Source organism: Orcinus orca, chromosome 2, assembly GCF_937001465.1.
Source record: "Orcinus orca chromosome 2, mOrcOrc1.1, whole genome shotgun sequence".
Lineage (NCBI taxonomy): Eukaryota > Metazoa > Chordata > Mammalia > Artiodactyla > Delphinidae > Orcinus > Orcinus orca.
The window spans coordinates 129,603,874-129,622,671 of NC_064560.1; the positions used below are offsets into that span (position 1 = coordinate 129,603,874).

At 36.1% G+C, this 18,798-nt stretch overlaps 1 long non-coding RNA gene across 1 annotated transcript in view; it reads right to left on the reverse strand.

Annotated features, from left to right (window-relative positions):
• Positions 1-495: 495 nt before the first annotated feature.
• LOC125963386 (uncharacterized) overlaps positions 496-18,798 on the reverse strand; it is a 105,766-nt gene continuing 87,463 nt past the window's right edge. The window contains exon 3 of the long non-coding RNA XR_007475272.1: positions 496-668. This is a non-coding gene — a long non-coding RNA (uncharacterized LOC125963386). The remainder of the gene's footprint in view (positions 669-18,798) is intronic.

Below are 18,798 nucleotides of genomic sequence, written 5' to 3' on the forward strand. Positions count from 1 at the left end.
ATCTAGAAGGTGCCAAGCAATGTCTTAGGAAGTCTGTATGTACCATCGTGATCCATCTTGATGCACAAAACCTAGGCAGTAGGTTACTTACAAATAAAGAATGTGAAAGTCAGAGGGGTAAAGTGGCTTGCCCAAGGTCAAACAACAAATAAACAGTGGAACTGGGATTTGAAAACAAGTCTCTGACTCTAAAATCCATGCCCGAGGCCATACATCAAACTGTCTCCTTTAAACCTCTAAAAAAATCAGAGGTGTCTAATTGAGTCCCTGGCTTCCTCTGAAAGTTTGTTTTCTAACCATTGCCAAGTAAGAGTTTCTTTCTCAGAATATTTTAGAATGCTAACCTCACTGTTTGGAAGATTGGATTGTACAGCACCAAGGCAGGTGTGGCTTAGAAGGGTGCTAGTCAGCTCCCCCCTCCTCAAATAACTCCCATCAGCTCTCCTCTAGATACCCTGAATACTTACATTAATATGTACATACTTACATCTAAATTAATCCAGAGTACTTGTAAATGAACATCGTCTCCAGACTTCTGCTCTAGCTGCATTTGTCCTTTCACCAGACTGATGGCCCAAGCCCCTCCTGTAGAGAAATTTGGGAGTTGCTGCTGATTGTACAGGCTCTAAGGATGCCTTCACGTCCAGTTCTGGCTGAAAAAACAGATTCTATAGAAAAAGCACAGAGATATAAAACACTAACGTTTAGAGCTTCTGCTTGATGTTGATTATATACATTTGATTTCACTCTCCTCTCACCCTCCACAGATAACATTCTGTCTGAATCTACCATGGACGTATTTAAGTTATTAGGACTGTAGGCTCTCGTTTACATTCTTGACTATTTGAAAACCTAAGAAACATTCTGAAGTTGTTTACTGAAAAACTGCTTACCATTTGCTTATCTCCCTACTATGGGATATATGCAAGGAGAAGTTTAACTCATTTATCTTCTCCCTCTGATTGCATCTTACCATCTGTGGTGCATCCAGGAGGACCAGAGAGGCCTGCATCTGTAATGACTGTACTTTAATATTCCGGATGCTCTATAGATACCAAAAGATTTGAGAGGAAACTGAAGCCTAGGGAAATATATGGGTAAATTCAGCTCAGTTACCTTCCTTTAGGTGACTTTACTGAAGTAGAACCTCCTAAAGTTTGCAGGTTTATACGTGATATCTTTTAAAATAGCTCTAGACGTATGGCTGGCTCTGTTCAAAAAATGGAACGTCAAAGGTGACTCAGCCCAGCTGAAGCAAGGAAAGTTTAATTCAGAACATAATTTGCTTTCCTTTATTTGCACACCGCAGTTCTGGGGAATAAAAGCCATTATGGAATCAAAGGACAATTTGCTTTTTTGCTGTGGTGGTTGTTCTGCACTGAATCTTTAAAGGCTTTTTTAAAAGAACATAAAGAGATGAATGATACTAGATTCAGTGCAGCTTAAAACTAAGTACCTTGAGCTCTTTTCCATGATAAACAGAAACCAATCTTGGCTCTCTGCCCCCAAGCACAGTTCTGTGTGTACTCAGTGAGACAGATCTTTTCCTTGCCTGGAGGGAAGGGAGTCCAGGCTGGCGCAGGGAGTGATTCTCAGAGAAATGGGAATTTTAAAAGATATTTAATTATAAATGTTTCCCTCTCCCCACAAAGTGAAGTCTCTCATTGCCTCTTCGGTCTCTCTGTTTCCAAACACTGAAGGGAAATTTTGAGCCTGTCAGAGAAGCCTCTGGGCCTTTCTATGCATGTTGTGGGGTAGGGGAAATATTGGGGTGGAGAGATCAGGAGAAACTACACTTCTACCAAAAAATAATAATAAAAGAGAAGATCTGATAGAGTGAGGGAGACCGTGGAGATTCCAAGAGCCAAATAAAATGTGCTCTATAATAGTTTTTGTAGGATGTGGATGATAAGGTGTGGACACCGAGATTATGGGGGCAGCAACAGAGTATGAGGATGTTGATATGAATTATGCATTAAATCTCTTGGACCTTCTTGAAGAAATATCAGTAAAAGGTGGGATTGCTTTTAATTACTTTTTGATGGCTGAGCTATTTCTCTGAATGTGACACTGCACAAAGAATAGACAATGTCAGGCCCCAGCTTATAATAGGAATTAAAGAAGAAACTAAATCTAAATCCAGGAGGGCAAAAGTGAGTTCTGTCTCTATAGCCCTTCTTGAATCAGGGATGCTGCATGTGGTCTTAGGTCCTCCGTGAAGCCTTGGCCATGGAGTCCCCAGGAAGAACATTGACCTGGAGCATGGTAAGAACCTTCAGAAAATTATCTGTGCAAACATTTACCTCTGCAGTATAGGGCAGGACTTCACTGCTGGCCACTGGATAGCAGGATTGTGACTACCATTACGAGACTACCTGCTACAGTTAAGACAAAGGACAAGGACAATTAATGATGTGCTGAGGATCTACCAAGGGCTCAGCACTGGAGTGAAACTAAGAATAGTGTAAAGCACAGGTACAACCACCCAAGAGGCTTACCATCAGGCTAGGGAATTATGATCACATACAGAGCACAACTGGAGACTAAACAGAACTGGAAGAGTCGAGAAAGCTACATTCAGTGCAGCTCAGTAGAGGTTTCTCATCCACTCCAGATCCAGGTATGAAGTGTGTCCTGGCACAGAGGCTGCAATCCCTTGGGGGGGTTCACCCATTGCCATGGGTTGGCATGATGGTCACATCAGAATGGGAGACTGACTTTTCAACCATTGGTCAGGGCGCCACATTTTCATTCTGCCCAGGACACCAAAAATTATGTAGTTGATCCTGAAGATGAGTAATGCTTATATCATAGACATGGAAGAAGGGAATGGATTGCAGGCAGGGAGAATGGGACTGGAATGGTAGCGATGCCTCTTCCTTCTATATTTATGAAGACTCATAAGTACTTTCTCAGCTCCAGACAGGAGACAGCCCCCCCAAAAAATGTTTTCCACATAATTACACTCTTTATTGAGTCCAGAACCCACTTAGGATTCTATTCACCCTTGCATTATACTACTATAAAGGCTAGAAAGTTAAAATAGCTTCCCACTCTACCTTGCTGCCAGAGGCAGGCTTGTGACACAGTTCTGGCCAATGAGATAGCATCGTATTTTCCTCCTCAAATCAAAAGGCAAAACCTCATGAGGCTTAGCTCTCCCCCTTCTGCTGGCCAGGAATGCCAATATAAAGTGAAAATTCCATTCTTCAACCCTGAGATAGGTAATATAAGGGTTAATAAATGCATAATAAGGATAGAGGAGCTGAGGATGGAAACAGCTTTAGCTCCTAATGGCATCACTGAACCATCATGGCAGTCCTGAATTTCCCACCTTTAACCTCCTGCTTCATGAGAAAAAAAAAACAAAAAAACCTGTTTAAGCCATGGTAATAGAATTATCTATTATTTACTGTTAAATGGATTAATAACTAATATACCTTTCAATTCAATAGGAATGCCATTTTTCATTCCCTTGCTCATGTCACTGACCTCTTTCCATAGGGGCAAATATAGCTTATGTTTCCTTCTGAAACCCACAGTGTCTTCCTAAATATGGAGCAAAACCTCCATTTTTCAGAGGTGATGCATTAATACCCAAAGTCTCATATTGATTGCCAGATGCTTCCAAAGGTATGTCCCATTGCCTCTAAAATTATAAAACCATATTTAGCTCCAAATTAGTACTAGACCCTTTCAAAATCAAGCTTGTATGCTAGGTAAATAGTAAAATAATTACTACTATTTTTGTATTTTCACATTAAAGTGGTGATAAACCTTGGGTAGAATGTTTCAATTTATGACTGAATCTATGTGATTTTAAAACAGCTGGCTGACAGATAAAAAAAAATTCAAACTACTTCTTTGAGTCAATGTAAGTAAAAATCAAGTTAATTATTTTCTAAAGTTTTTCCCCATTCTAGCATTTTGACCATACCAAATATACTGGCAATATGCCAAAATTATTCTTTTAATTTGTATTCTTTACTTATTTCAGATGTTTTTGAAACATATTATTGTTTTATGAGATATTATAAGATATTATAATATTTGTTTATATATTAACAAATCTGTCTGATCTGTCTCAGTTAGGATGCATTTAGCTGCCAGAACAAGATACCCAAATTACAGTGTTTTGAACCACTGCTTAAGTGCATGCGTTGTTTACTTACTAAGAATTTGGTAGGCTGGCAATTTCAGGGTTGTTTTGGCAGTTCAACAATGTGATAAAGGACCCTGGCTTTTTCCACTGCTCTAATTTTTCATTCTCCATGTGTTTTTTCTTATCCTCATGTTTGTCACCTCATGGTCACATAATGGCTACCATAACTCCAGGCATGTCATCTTCACCCACTAGCATCCAAGATGGAAGATAAGGAGGGGAGGGCTAAAAAAGACATTCTCACTATAACACCCTCTTTGATTAGGGAGGAAATTAATTCCCTCAGCAAACTTCCTCTTTAGGAAATCATCCCAGAACAAACTCTGTAAGGGCTAAGAGAAGAAAAGTAGTGCCATTATTGGCCTAGACCAATCATGACACATTCCTTTGGGTGAGGCCCATTGCTATATGGATTCTGGTAACAAAGGAAACATTCTCAAGGGCAAGTAGCCAGTGACAAAGCTACAGAACCAGCTATGAACCCTCATCTCCTGACCACTGGAAAGTCATTCATTATCCTCCACCATACTCTTATATCCTCACTAGAAGTTAAATATCAACAATAAATTACCAGATAAGCCTATAATCTTGTTTTTTTAATAACAGACATAGCATTCACCTTAGCCATTGCAACTCTAAAAGATTTTGGATGATTATGAAATGCAAAACCATATAAAAAAACTGTATTTTCTCTCATTCATTCATTCATTCATTCAATAAAATTTTACTAACTAGCTACTATGTGCCAAACTCTGTACTAGGTAGTTAATATTCATCAGGGAAAAAACAAACAAACATGACAGACAAAGAGCCCTGCCCTTATGGACATATATACACTACCAAACATAAGGTAGATAGCTAGTGGGAAGCAGCCGCATAGCACAGGGAGAGCAGCTCGGTGCTTTGTGACCGCCTGGAGGGGTGGGATAGGGAGGGTGGGAAGGAGGGAGACGCAAGAGGGAAGAGATATGGGGACATATATATGTATAACTGATTCACTTTGTTATAAAGCAGAAACTAACACACCATTGTAAAGCAATTATACTCCAATAATAAAAAAAAAAAGTTTAGATCAAAAAAAGAGCCCTGCCCTTGAGTTACTAGGGGGAGGAACATGCAATAAATCATAAACATTAACTAGTATTAAGCCCCTTTCTGTGGAGGATTTTACTTCCTACATTGTTGACCTCAGGTTTGGCCATATTACTTGTTTTAGCTAATGAAATGCCAGAAGCTTCTGCTGTCTCTCTTTTCTCTCTACCAGGAGAAAGGCAATTCAGCATGGAATATTCAGAATGAAGAAGACACTGAAGCACGGCCTCTATCAATCCATGCAAATAAAAGTTGGAATTGTAAGTCACTGCGGTCTTTTGTTACCATAGTGTATGATAGAAGTATGGTACGCTAAGTTGACCAGTACTGTAATTAATATAGTATACAGACCCTGATAAGTACTGTGGGAAAAAGGGAAAAGGTAGAACAGAGTGCAGAGGGTCAATAGTAAGATAGGGGTGTGTTCGAATAGCAGTGTTAAATAGGATAGTCAGGTAAACTCTACCGAGGAGATGAGATTTGAATTTGCATTCTGGAATAAAGTGACTGAATTTTGCCAAGAGGATATCTGGAGGAGCACCAGCTAGAGGAAAGACCCTCAGGTGAGAAGATGCTAAGAATATTTGGGGACCTCCATGGCTGGAGCAAGTAAAAAAGGCAGGGAGTATCAGGAGATGAGTTCAGAGGGGTAGTGGGGCCAGATGGAGTGGGGTTTAGGAGATTGAATAAGGATTTTGGCTAATACTCTGAGCTAACTAGGGAGCCATTGCAGGGTTTCTAATAGAGGAAGGAAGGGTGCTAACTTAAATTTTAAAAATATCAGTTGGCTGCTGTATTGAACATACACTGCTGCGGGACAAAGGTAGAGCATGGAGACCAGTTAAGAGGCTATTTGAGGAATCCAGGTTAGATATGATGGTTACTTGAAGCAGAGAGGTAGCCAACGAAGCTGTAGATATGTTAAGGTTCTCAATAAATTTTGATTCTCAATAAATTTTGAAGGTAGAAAAAACAGGATGTAGTAATGGACTGGGTGTTGGGTGAAGAGAAGAGAAGACTCCTTTGACAAAATGAAGTGTGCTCCCTTACAAACTCTCAGGCTTTCTAGTGGATAGACCATTCAGCACTGTCATTCCTGCTGACCATTCGGTGTACTCACCAGTTGTGCCTGCTGGGCCTGTGAGATACACAATCCCACCAGATCATCAGTCATCAGTGTTGATGGTCACAATGGCTTGTGAAATATAAAGGGAAATCAGAAATGGACTAGTCCTATCTAGAAAAGATTCTGAGCATTCTTGCTACTGTGGTTTTATCACATATTATTATATGTCATGTAGTGTATGGCATAAATCTAAAACAGTTTATTATCTTATAATAATTTCATAATAGTTTTCAACAAAGTTTTTTGGTTTGGCTAAACTATAAAAAACAGTAAATTCATGTTTAATGATAACAAAAAGTACTGAGTTTTCATTTCTCAAGAAAGTTGTTGATAAATATGCAAACTTTACGAACTCTCCTTGATATTTACCATCTTCCATTGTGGTATTAATGATACCACAGGTCACATGAAAAGCAAAACACAAAAACCTAATGATGAAGCATCAGTGAGGTTTTTTTTAAGAAGACGGTCCCCCCAAATTATTTTATAGTTGCACCTGCCAAATGTAGGTTAATAGATTACTAAATGAAGAAGGACTTTTCATTTGGATCAATGCTCATTATTTTAAATTACTTTTGCTCATCTTCCATTTCAAGTTTTCTTGTGATCCAATAGTTGAAGAGCTTTGTGAATAATTAAGTGATTCTGGTGCTATATGAGTTCCATCAGATTCTTCAAATAGAAAATCAGTTAATTTTCTAATGGTTTGATTACTTTATTCATCTAGTTCAAATTAAAGCTTTTAAAATTTCACTCCTTTGTCGGTGAAATTTCAAATATTATTTCAAATGACACTTGGTTAGGTGCAACAATAAAGGTAAAATTGCTTGTTTTGTAGTGAAAATTTGAATGCAAATTTTGGGGAATACAGTATCATAATTATAATAAAAAGAACAATGTTCTTACTAATTAAGATCTTTGTGTAGTAGAAATATATTGGAATTGATTGTGGAACATAAATAACTCAGAATTAAGTCCAAATTTGTGGTGATATATTACAAATGAAAATGGAAGTTGTCAAAATTTACAAATAGTATATACGCACACACACACACACAACCACACAACATATATACACACACACAGGAAAATAAAGCTACAAAGCTGATGTTTCATTAAAAAAAAAAAACAACAAATAAACTTTAGCAAGACAGTGTTGAGTTACTATTGTGCTCTACATGGCAATGAAATTTTTCAGAGTGAGTTTTCTAAATGTTGATTGACTTTCATTCAAATCAGTTGGAAATCTTTACTTGAAGTATTCAGCAATGAGAAAACCTAAAACAAAACAAAACTCAAGCTACTAAAGACTGTAATAAATTATAGCTAATTATTAAAACTAAAGCCTGAAAACAGAAAGACTTCCAAATTTATTTCTATAAAAACAGAGATAACAGAAAAATATAAGTGATAACAGGTCAAATGATGTACATGATTTCATTCTGAAATTTAACAACTGCACTTTGCAATATCCCAAGTGTGGAAAAGTCCTTTTCATAGATCTCCTATTTTTAATTGGATATACGTATATTCTGACCAATGGAATAAAGTTGCAAAGTCCGATGGTTTTGCAGCATCTAAATTTGATGAAACAGTCACAGGAATCATATGTAGAGAAAATTATTTGACAAAATTTTTAAAGTAAAAATACTTATTAAAGAAAGGTTCTCTTGATGGAGGCAAAAAGGAAGAACTTGTGGCATATTTGAAATGAACTATGTATGTACTTTAATTAAAAAAATTAGAATTGAGGTGTCCTCCTTTTAGCAGAATTTTCTCTGAGCTTCCTAGATACCTCAGCACTAATAGTACTTTTCTCATTTAAAAATATTATAGTGTACAGAGAAGAATCCATTGAATGTATCAGCAATTCAAAAATTACTATTTTGTATTTTTTAAAATATAAGAATGTATGTAAATTTTATTTTAGAAAAATATTATTTTTGAAAGTAGTTTTGAATGTTTTCTAGATCCATGATAAGATCAAATTGTTGAAAAAGACCTACTTCAAAAATTACATAATTTCAATTATTTTTCAATTTTGTTTTCTCTCCCAAATGTATTCCGGTTTGGATGATAGATTTTTAAAGCCACTCTAGACAAAGGCAACATGAAGGATTTTGCCAGAGCAGCTAGAGGGATGGATTTGCCATTAATTGGGATGGTGAAGGAGGTGGGTAAAGCAGTTTTCCAGAGTAGAAAAGATGAGGGGTTCAATTTTGGACATGTTCATTTTAGACATCCACGTAGATGTTAGGTTGACAGTCAGATATATGTCTAATCCTGATAAAGATGTGTGGGCAGAAGATAAAATTTTGAGAGTCATTAGCATATAAATTATTATGTTTCCCTGTGAATAGACACAGATTCATCCTGTCCCAGTTTGCCTGTACCTTTGTAATATGACTTTGTTCTCCTTCCATCAAGGAGTGAAATCTATTTTCCCATCTTTTATTTGTGCATAGATTTTGTGACTTGCTTTGACCGACAGATTGTGGCAGAAGGGATAATATGACTTCAGAGGTTAAGTCTATATGGGTCTTTGAGCTTTCCCTTTCATTCTCTTAGAACACTGCCCTGAAACTGCCATGTAAGGAAGCCCATCTGACCTGTGGGACGATATGAGGCAATAAGGAGGAGAACCAAGGCACCCCAGCTGAACACCCCAGAACCAACTGCCAAACCTACATACAAGGTAATCATGGACCTTTCAGCCTACTTTCCAGCTGAACACAGCTACATGAGTGAGCCAAGTGTCACCAGGAGAATAACCATTCAGTCAACCCACAGAACCATGAAAGATAATAAATTGTTGTTTTTTACAGCACCAACTTTGGGAGTGATTGGTTACAGAGCAGTAGGTAACTGACAGAATATTTAAACAACCTGATTCATTAAAATTATCAAAAGAATGATGGATAAGAAAGGGATAAGGATCAAGAACTAAGTCCTGGGAACTCTAATATTAATTACTATAGCCAGTATCTATATTGTACTAACACATATTAATATTACATGCATATTATATTGAAATTTGGCTATATCATTGGAAAAATATATTTGCAGTTAAAGATAGGTATGGAAATGATTCTCTAGAATTCCAAAAAATGATAAGCAATGTGATGATTTACAGTGACAATGTAACCCTGTGTTTGTATCTGTTGCAAACCCTAATGTGTTTGCAAGTGGGAAAACATGGCAGGTTTATTGTTGAAATTAGTATGTATATCTCAAATATCACAATGACTGATGCCACAGTATGTAAACTAAAGCTCTATAGTAGGCAACCAAGGATATATTGACAAAAGAGGAGATGTGGCTCATGCCATAATGAAATTTGCAATCTAGTGGTGGATAAAGACAATTAAATGAGCAATTACAATGTGAAGGGAAGTACAACTTGCTATGTGACAACATACACAGACCACCTCAGCCTCAGACTTGGGGAAGACGAAGGTCAGAAACATTTTCTGAATAAAATAAGGTCTCAAGTGTGACTTGGAGAATATACGAATGCTAACCAATCAAAGTCACAAGATGTGAAATCTCAAAGGTTAGAGAAGGAAAGAGATCCCTATATGTTCTAAGACTTAAGATGTGGTGCATAGTGTCGGGGGAGGGAGAAAGGTTGGGCATGGGAACACTGAGGAAGGTGTGACTAGAGGTGGGAATCAAAAGGCAGCCTTCTGCATTTTATTAATGATGCTACAAATTAAGACTTCATCCTAGATTTAGAGTTACAGACTCAGTGTATTGGTAGGGACAAAAGCTAGAATACAGTAGATGCAGGAATGAGTGGGAAGAAAAGAATAACCACATAAATGGTCAACACTTGCAAAGTCTGTATCTATGAAAGAAGGACGATAAAGTAGGTGGTGGCTAGAGAATAATGTGATATCAAGAAGAGGTTTTTTAAACTTAGGCGAGCATGTTTGGTACTGATGGAAAAGGAAGCCAAAAATGATGGTAGAGTTGAAGATACGGAGAAAGAATCCTCCCTGATTCGTAGAGTGAGAATGCTGAAAGGTGAGAAAGAAGGCGATCAAGAGCACAGGTGGAGAAATTAGCATTAGACAGTTAATTCATACACTGAAAGGACAGAGTCGAGGAGAGGGTAAGTGTGGGTGCAAATAAGCTGCTTTGGTTGCATAAATTTGAGAAACTTGTTAGTAGGCTTCTATTTTCTCCTTGAAGTAGGAGGCTAGGACATATGCTGAGGGGTGAGAAGCAAACTGGCAGGAACAGAGGTTTAAGGAGAATGGAGAAGGTTGGAAATAGCTGTTGCAAAGAAATAGGGGTGAGGACTAATTAGGAAATCAGTGGCAGCCCAGCTGAATTTGGATATCATGAATTTAGAGTAGCATCAATCTGCTGAGTTTATCCCCATTAGTGCTCAGCAATAGGGGTATAAACTCAAAGAAGATAGGTAGTTAAATTCAGTCAGAATAGCTTTTCACAGGTTGTTGTTCTGGAAGGACAATGGAGCCATATGACACACATATTTCAATTATAAGGCAGGTTAGGATAAATGTTACATGAATGATATAAACAATCATGTCTGTAAGTATAGGGAGAAGAGGCAAGTCAGTACTGGCTACATTTGTTAAAGAGAACTGTAAGCATTTCCTAAGATAGAGGGGAAACGTCAGGGTATTCAAGGGGAGGGAAATTCATAGGTGATGGCTTGGGTGTAAAGAGAACACAGTGCTCTCACAGACAAAAGCGTTGCAGAAATGGTAGGTCCTTAGTGAGAAGTGTTGTGAACTGTATTAGACAGGTAGGTATGCCTAAGTCTGGAAAGTGTGTGTGTGTGTGTAAATTTGGAGCCATTAGGAACCTTGAAACAAAGTAATGATGCATTATGGGCAGGAGTGGTGAATGAAGAACACACACGCATGCACATGCACATAAACTCATATGCCTTTATCAACATCACTACTGAAGTAGACCCTGATACTTTAATTTGGTTAACAATAAATGGATACCTAGGAGTATGATAAAAAGTATGATATTCATGTAGCTTATAATATTTTAATTATAAAGGTAATTAAAAAAATATTTATCTATTTATTTGGTTGTGCCGGGCCTTAGTTGCGGCAGGTGGGCTCCTTAGTTGTGGCACATGGGCTCCTTAGTTGTGGCATGCAAACTCTTAATTGTGGCATGCATGTGGGATCCAGTTCCCTGACCAGGGATCGGACCCGGGCTCCCTGCATTGGGAGCGTGGAGTCCTATCCACTGTACCACCAGGGAAGTCCCTATAAAGGTATTTTTTGAAAATTCAATATATTGTTCAGATTCTATAAAAACCCTATTTCTTTCATTCTTTCAACAAACGTTAAGTACCAAGTACTGTTCTAGATGCTAAGATTACAACATGGAACAAAACAGAATGAGGAAAAAGCCCTGTTCTCAGTGAGTTCATTTTTTATTGGGAAAGTCAGACAATAAAAACTAATTAGATAAAATATATGGTATGCAATGGTGTGGTTGGTAAGTTCTTCAGAAAAATAAATAAATAAAGATTGAAGGGAAATGGGAAGTTCTAGGGCTTGGGGGATGTTCTACAGTTTTAAATTGAGTGGTCAGCAAAAGCCTCACTGTGGAGCTGACATTTGAAAGAAGCTGAAAGGTGTATGAAAAAAGCCATGAAGCAATCTGAGGTGATTGTAAGGACATTGGCTTTTATTCTGAGTGAAAGGGCAGGTCATTAGTGGGTTTTGAGCAGAGGAGGGAACATGATCTGACCTAAGTTTTAAAAGAATCACTTTAGCAGCTGTACAGAGCATAGAGTGGGAGGGCCAGAGTAGAACTGGCGACATAAGTAATTAAGACTATTACAGACATTGAAGAGAGCACTGATGATGCCATATACCCTCAGTAGTGCCCCACTGTTGTGGTGGCAACCTGTTGGAATATGGACATATTCTGAAGGTAAGGCCAACAAGATTTGCTGAGGGAATGGATATAAGGTATGTAGCAAAGAGTGAAATCGAATATAACTCCCAAATTTTTTACCTGAGCCAAGGGATGGATTTACCATTTACTAAGATGCGGAAGACTGTAGATTGGAGATGAAGATCAGAAGTTTAGTTTTGGGCCCATAAAATCTGAGAAGCTTATTAGACATCCAAGTGGTGGTATTTAAAGAACAGCTGGATATATAAACCTGGAGTTAAAGCACAAGTCCAGGGTGGAAATATAAATTTTGGAAGTGTTTGTCTTACAGATGAGTATAGATAGATCACAAAAAGCCCTGAGGACTGGGCTCCAGAGCCCTGAAAAGTTTAGTGGGAGACTGAAGAATATGTTGGTGAGGTAAGAAGTTCCAAAGATGACAGTGGCATTTTAAAGCCATGATACAAAAGTCTTTCAAAGGAAAAGGAATGATCAACTCTATCAAATGCTACTGAGAGGTGATATTAGATGGGGTCCAAGAGTTAACCATTGGATTTAGCAACATGGGAGTTAACTGGTAAATATTACCAGAGCATATCAGGTGGAGAGGAAGACTTATTGGTATGGATTCAACAGAAGATAAACGAAGAATAATGGGAGACAACCCATGTAGATACTTCTTTTGAGGAGTCTTGCTATATAGGATAAAACTGAAGCATTAGCTTGAGGGGGACTTAAGATTAGGAGATATTTTTAAATTAGAGATAAATTTCAGCACTTTTGAATGCTGATGGAAACTGATCTGGTAAAGGGAGAAAAAGTGATGACTCAGAAGGCAAGTATGGAGTTGCTGTTGTGATGTCTTCCAGTAAGGAAGAGGGAATGGGACCTAGTGGACAAGGGTAGGAGTTGCACTCAGACAAAAGCATGGATACTTCATCCATAATACGAGGCAAGCAGGAAGAGCATAGAGATAAAGATGTGGGTATGTGATAAAGGTGGTAGTAGGAAATTGTGGAAATTTCTCCTTGATTGTTTCAATTTTTTCATTGACATAAGAAGTGATTTATAAATTTTAAAATCATAGTGGTAGATTGAATATAATCATATATCTGGAAAGTACCAAGGTTCCATTTGAAGTTAGTCATCATGAATTAAAAAGTTAGATCAACTAATAAATCATGTATATTTTTGTACACATTACCTTGTATTAATTTAAGAATAGAAATGTCTGGGATTTACGTTCAAGAAAGGTTGGGGTTGTTTCAGGTGAAAGTGATGAAGCCAGAGGTGCCAAAGGGAGTTGAAGGTGCATGCTGGAAAGTGAAGACATTTGCCTTAGGTCTTAAGAGAGGTAGGGAAAAAACAAGGTAGGTGAGGGACAACAAAAAGGTTGTAGGATTATTGAACTGTAGGTCCTGGTGGGACAGGAAAATTTTATTATTGGATTTAGAGTTACTGAGCTTTTCCTGAACTATCAACAAGTTAGCCGATCAGTCAAAGACTGTAATTTTTGAATTCAAGTGTATAAAAGTGAATTGTATTGATCTAATCATAAGAGAATCTTGAGTCAACTTCTAGTCATCCAAAATTCCTTCCTCCTACAAACAGGAATATGGAAAGAATGTCCCAATTTTGTTATGAACTGGAAAATACTACCTCCTAAATATAGGTAATATCACATAAATTGAAGAGGGCATGATTTGCCACAAATATTCTCAAAGTTCAGCAATTTCTGTTTCTTAAATATTTGTAAATACTATCTATTAAACACAAAATTACTGTTTTCATCTTTTTTAAATTTGATCCCTTATCAACACTTCTAACTTTCCACCCTTTATAGATAGTACACATATGCATTTTATATGTTTTCAGAATGCAGGAACCCCATCTATCCTTGATTAAGATAAGAGCAAAAGTTAAACATAAACTTTTGGATGATTACATCATAATGAGGGAGACTAGGAAATGTACAAGGGTGATACTTTTTATTCTATACTCACAATGGTACAAACGTATGTCCTCCTGGAACTGACATATAGAATCAAGCAATTCTGAGGCACAGTAGTCTTTTCTTTGGGATGAACATATGGTAAAAATTCTGTGAAAAAAATCCAGGAATTGCAAGGCTATTTTCCAGCAATTTTGCAGAAAAATAGATATGAAAACAAGAGACATGCTCTTTGGTACTAAACCTTGGCTTTCTCTTGCTATGATTGGCATACCAAGATAAAACATTTCTACCATTCCCTCTGTATCATTTAACACCTACTTGAGGACCCATGAATAAAAATAAGAAATAAATATAAATGCTGAATCCATAATTGATTGTGAGACCCCTATCCTGGTGATAAAGCCTCTAGTGTTTATATATATTGTCATGGATTCTCAAATCGAAGACAGCAGAGGATGCCAAGTTGAAGAGCTAAAGGATGGAATTATGCTATTATAACTTCTCATCTATCAAACTAAAGCACCTGGTACTTGTAGAAGTCCCTAGAAGTAAAGCTGTTAGAGGTAGTTTCTCACACCTCATTTTCCTATTCATATTTCTATTTCACCCTGTTTTTATGCAGACATACTCACGTTCTCAGTCATAAATCTTGGGCATAACTTCAGAAGGGATTATGTCCAAAAGGTAACATTTTTCACAAAAGTTGCAAATAAGCTGAATTCAGATATAGGGTAAGCTTCAGATATAGGGTAAGCTGTAGGCACACATGTCAGCAGGCATAGTTATTTTCAGTGACCACTCCCCAAAGGAACTTTGTACTTTAAATGACTAAAATATTCAGACAAAATATATGTAACAGCTTTCAGCAATTGGAAAATAGGCAGGCAGTATGTGATCCCTGAAGGAAGGGAAATAAGTGAGGTGCATTCTATCATTGTTTCAGCTTATTGCATAAAAGCAGGTTTTAGGTCACAGATTGGGGGTAGGAGAAAGGGACCTGGTCTTACTGGGTAGGAGGGATACAGTTCAGAGTTCAAGGAGGCCAAGCAGCTGGAATTCACAAGGCAGAATACCAGAGAGAAGAGAGCTATATAGAGAGAGAGACCAAACTAGAGATCTGTAGAGGATTCCCTTGTACCTTCAGCTGAATATTCATCAACACATCCACAGGAGGAAACTAGTAAGGCTGGAGAAAGAACTACCAAAAAGGAGCAGGTCGAGCAAATCGCAGAGACCCCAGAGAACTGGAAACAGTTTGATTTTCAAACAGTAGTGTGGAAAGACCTCTCAATATACAGAGAATTGAACAGAGTCCTCAAAATGGTAATGTCTCAGTAAAAGCCCAAATTAGTCTTATTACTAAGTCTTAGATTACTAAGGGCTCTCTGGATCTGCCTAACAAAGACCGAAAGCAAACCTTGAAAGGATCAAATTGTTTCCAAACAACTTAACAACATCCTAGCACAAAGCCCCAACAGATTTAAAAGAATAAAAGAAACCCATCATTCCAAAAACCAAAATTCATAATATCTGACATCTAATCAAAATAAGGAGCAAACCAATCAATAGTGACAGACCTAGAAATGACATGAATAATTTAATCTGTAGGGAAGTATATGACAGTAACATTTAGAAATATACTTCATATGTTCAAGAGAGTAGAGGAAAATGAACAGGGCAAAGAGAGATATTGCACACACATACATATATACTATACTATAGATACATACATGCATATAGAGATATACAAATCACACTTCTTGAGACGAAAATACACTAAATGAGATTGACAGAAGATTAAACACCACAGAAGAACCAAATGATGATCTTGAAGACATAAATAGAAACTATCTAAAATGAAACAAAGAAAGGAAAATAAATGCATCGAGCATTAGTGAGTCAGAAGACAGTATTAAGCAACCTCACATACATGTGATTAGAATCTCAGAAGGAGAGAGTAGGAAGGTAGAATCAGGAAAATATATTTAAATAAATAATTGTGAGCAATTTTCAGAGCTTATAAAAATTATAAACACACAGATCCCAGAAGCTCAACAAAGCCCAAGTAGAAGAAACATGAATAAAACTACAGTGAGATGCATCTTAATCAAACTGCTTAAAACAGTGACAGGCATAATTCGAAATGCAGAGAACAGAGGAACAGAGATAAGGATTCCAGCAAATTTCTCTTCAGAAATAATGCAATCTAGAGAACAGTGGAATATTACCATTAAAATACAGGGGAAACTATCTACCCAAGGAAAAAATAAAGCTGAAATGAAGACTTTTAAAGAGATACAAAAGTTGAAAGAATTCATCACCAGAAGCACCTACACTATAAAAAATATTAAAATAACTCTTTCAAGCATAAGGAAAATAATACTAGATGAAAACCAGATCTAAAAAAAGGAATGAAGAGTAATGGAAAGGGCAAATATACAGATAAATATGAAAGACATATTTTTCTTATGTTTAAACCTCTTTGGAAAATAAATGACTATTTAAAGCAAAAACAATAACAATGTTTTATAGTTTATAACACATATAGATACAAAATGTATGACAACAATAATAAGAAAGCCAAGAGGGAGGAAATGGAAGGATACTACTGTAAAATTCTTATACTACATGAAAAGAAGAAGAATGTTTGAAGGTGCTCATGACTCTGTGAAAACATATACTATAAACACTAAAGTAACCACCATAAATAAACAAATAAACAAGCAGAAAAAAAGAGGGATAGCTAATAAATCAATAAAGAAGATAAAATAGAACTATGAAAACTACCAAATTAATTCAGAAGAAGGCAAAAATAGAGAGAAAGAACAAGTGGAACAAATAAAAACCAACAAACAAATCAAACAAAATGATAGATTTAAACCTAATCATATCAATAATCCTATTAAATATAAATGGTCTAAATACCCCAATTAATGGCAATGATGATCATATTGGATAAAAAGGAAAAACTCAACTACATGCTGTCTACAAGAAATTCACTTTAAATATAAAGAAATAGATAGGTTAAAAATAAAAGGATAGTAAAAATTTCCATGCTAAACACTAATCAAAATAAAGCTAGAGTATCTATTTTAATATCAGACAAAGTAGAATTCAGAGCAATGAATATTACTAGGGATTGGTTATGACGATTATTTCATAATGATAAAGGGGTCAATTCTTTAATAAGATGTAAAAATTCTAAACATTTATGCATCTAATAATAAGCTTCAAAATAAAAACAAAAACTGAAAAAACAGCAAGGAACAATAGAGAAGGCCACAATTATAGTTGGCATTTCAACATTCCATTCTCAATAATATGTAGGTGAATTAAATCAAAAGTCAGTAAGCATATAGAAGGCACAAATATTATTATCAAGAAAGTTGACCTAGTAGATATTTGTAAAACATTCCACCTAACATTTTTTTCAAATACACATAAAGCTAAGACAAACTATGTTCTGAAAGTTCATAAACAGCTCTTAATAATTTTAAAATGATCAAATCTTACAAAGAATGTTCTTAACCAAATTGGAACTAAAGTAGAAATAAATAACAAAAAGTTCTCTGGAAACTCCCAAACATAAATTTGAAAACAAATTTATAAATGACTTGTGGTTCAAATAAGAAATCACAAGAGAAATTAGAATATATGTTGAATTGAATAAAAATGATAATATGGCAAAATTTGTGGTATGCATCTTATTCAGTGCTTAAAAAATTTTTATAGCATCAGACATTTATATTAATAAAGTAGAAAGGTCTGCAATCAATTGCCTGCATTTTCACCATAAAGAACTAGAAAAAGATTAACAAATTAAACCCAAAGTAAGATGAAGAAGTAAGGAATATAGATAAGAGCAGAAATCAAATAAATAAAACTAAAAAGAAAGAGAATCAATAAAAACAAAAACTCATTGTTTTAAAAAAATTAACAAAAATAAGAAACCTCTATCCAGACTTAACAGGAAAAAAAGACATAAATTGCTAACATCTGAATGAAAGAGAAACTATCATTACAGATATTATAGACATTTAATAGGTAGACAATAAAGGAATATTTTGAACAACACTATATTAATACATGTGATAACTTAGATGAAATGGAGAAATGCCTTGAAAAAGACAAACCACCAAATCTCACTCAAGAAGCAATAGAAAACCTGGATATTTGTATATCTATTGGAAAAACTGAATTTCTAGTTAGATATCTTTCAACAAAGAAAAGTGCAAACCCAGATGACTTCACTGATGAATGCTACCAAACATTTAAAGAAGTAGTGATACCACTTTTATACAAGCTCTTCTCAAAAATAGAAGCGGGAGCATTTTACAAATCATTCTGTAAAGCTAGCATTACCATGATATGAAAACAAGACAAAGTCATTACAATAAAACAAACCCATACACCAATATTCTTCATAACTATAGACGTAAAATTAGCAACAAAATTTTAGCTGAATATAAAAATATATAAAAATGGAAAGACATCAAGAGCACACTGGTCATGTGGTCTTGGTCACAACTATTAAACAATGTACTACAAAGGCAGGCACAGACAATG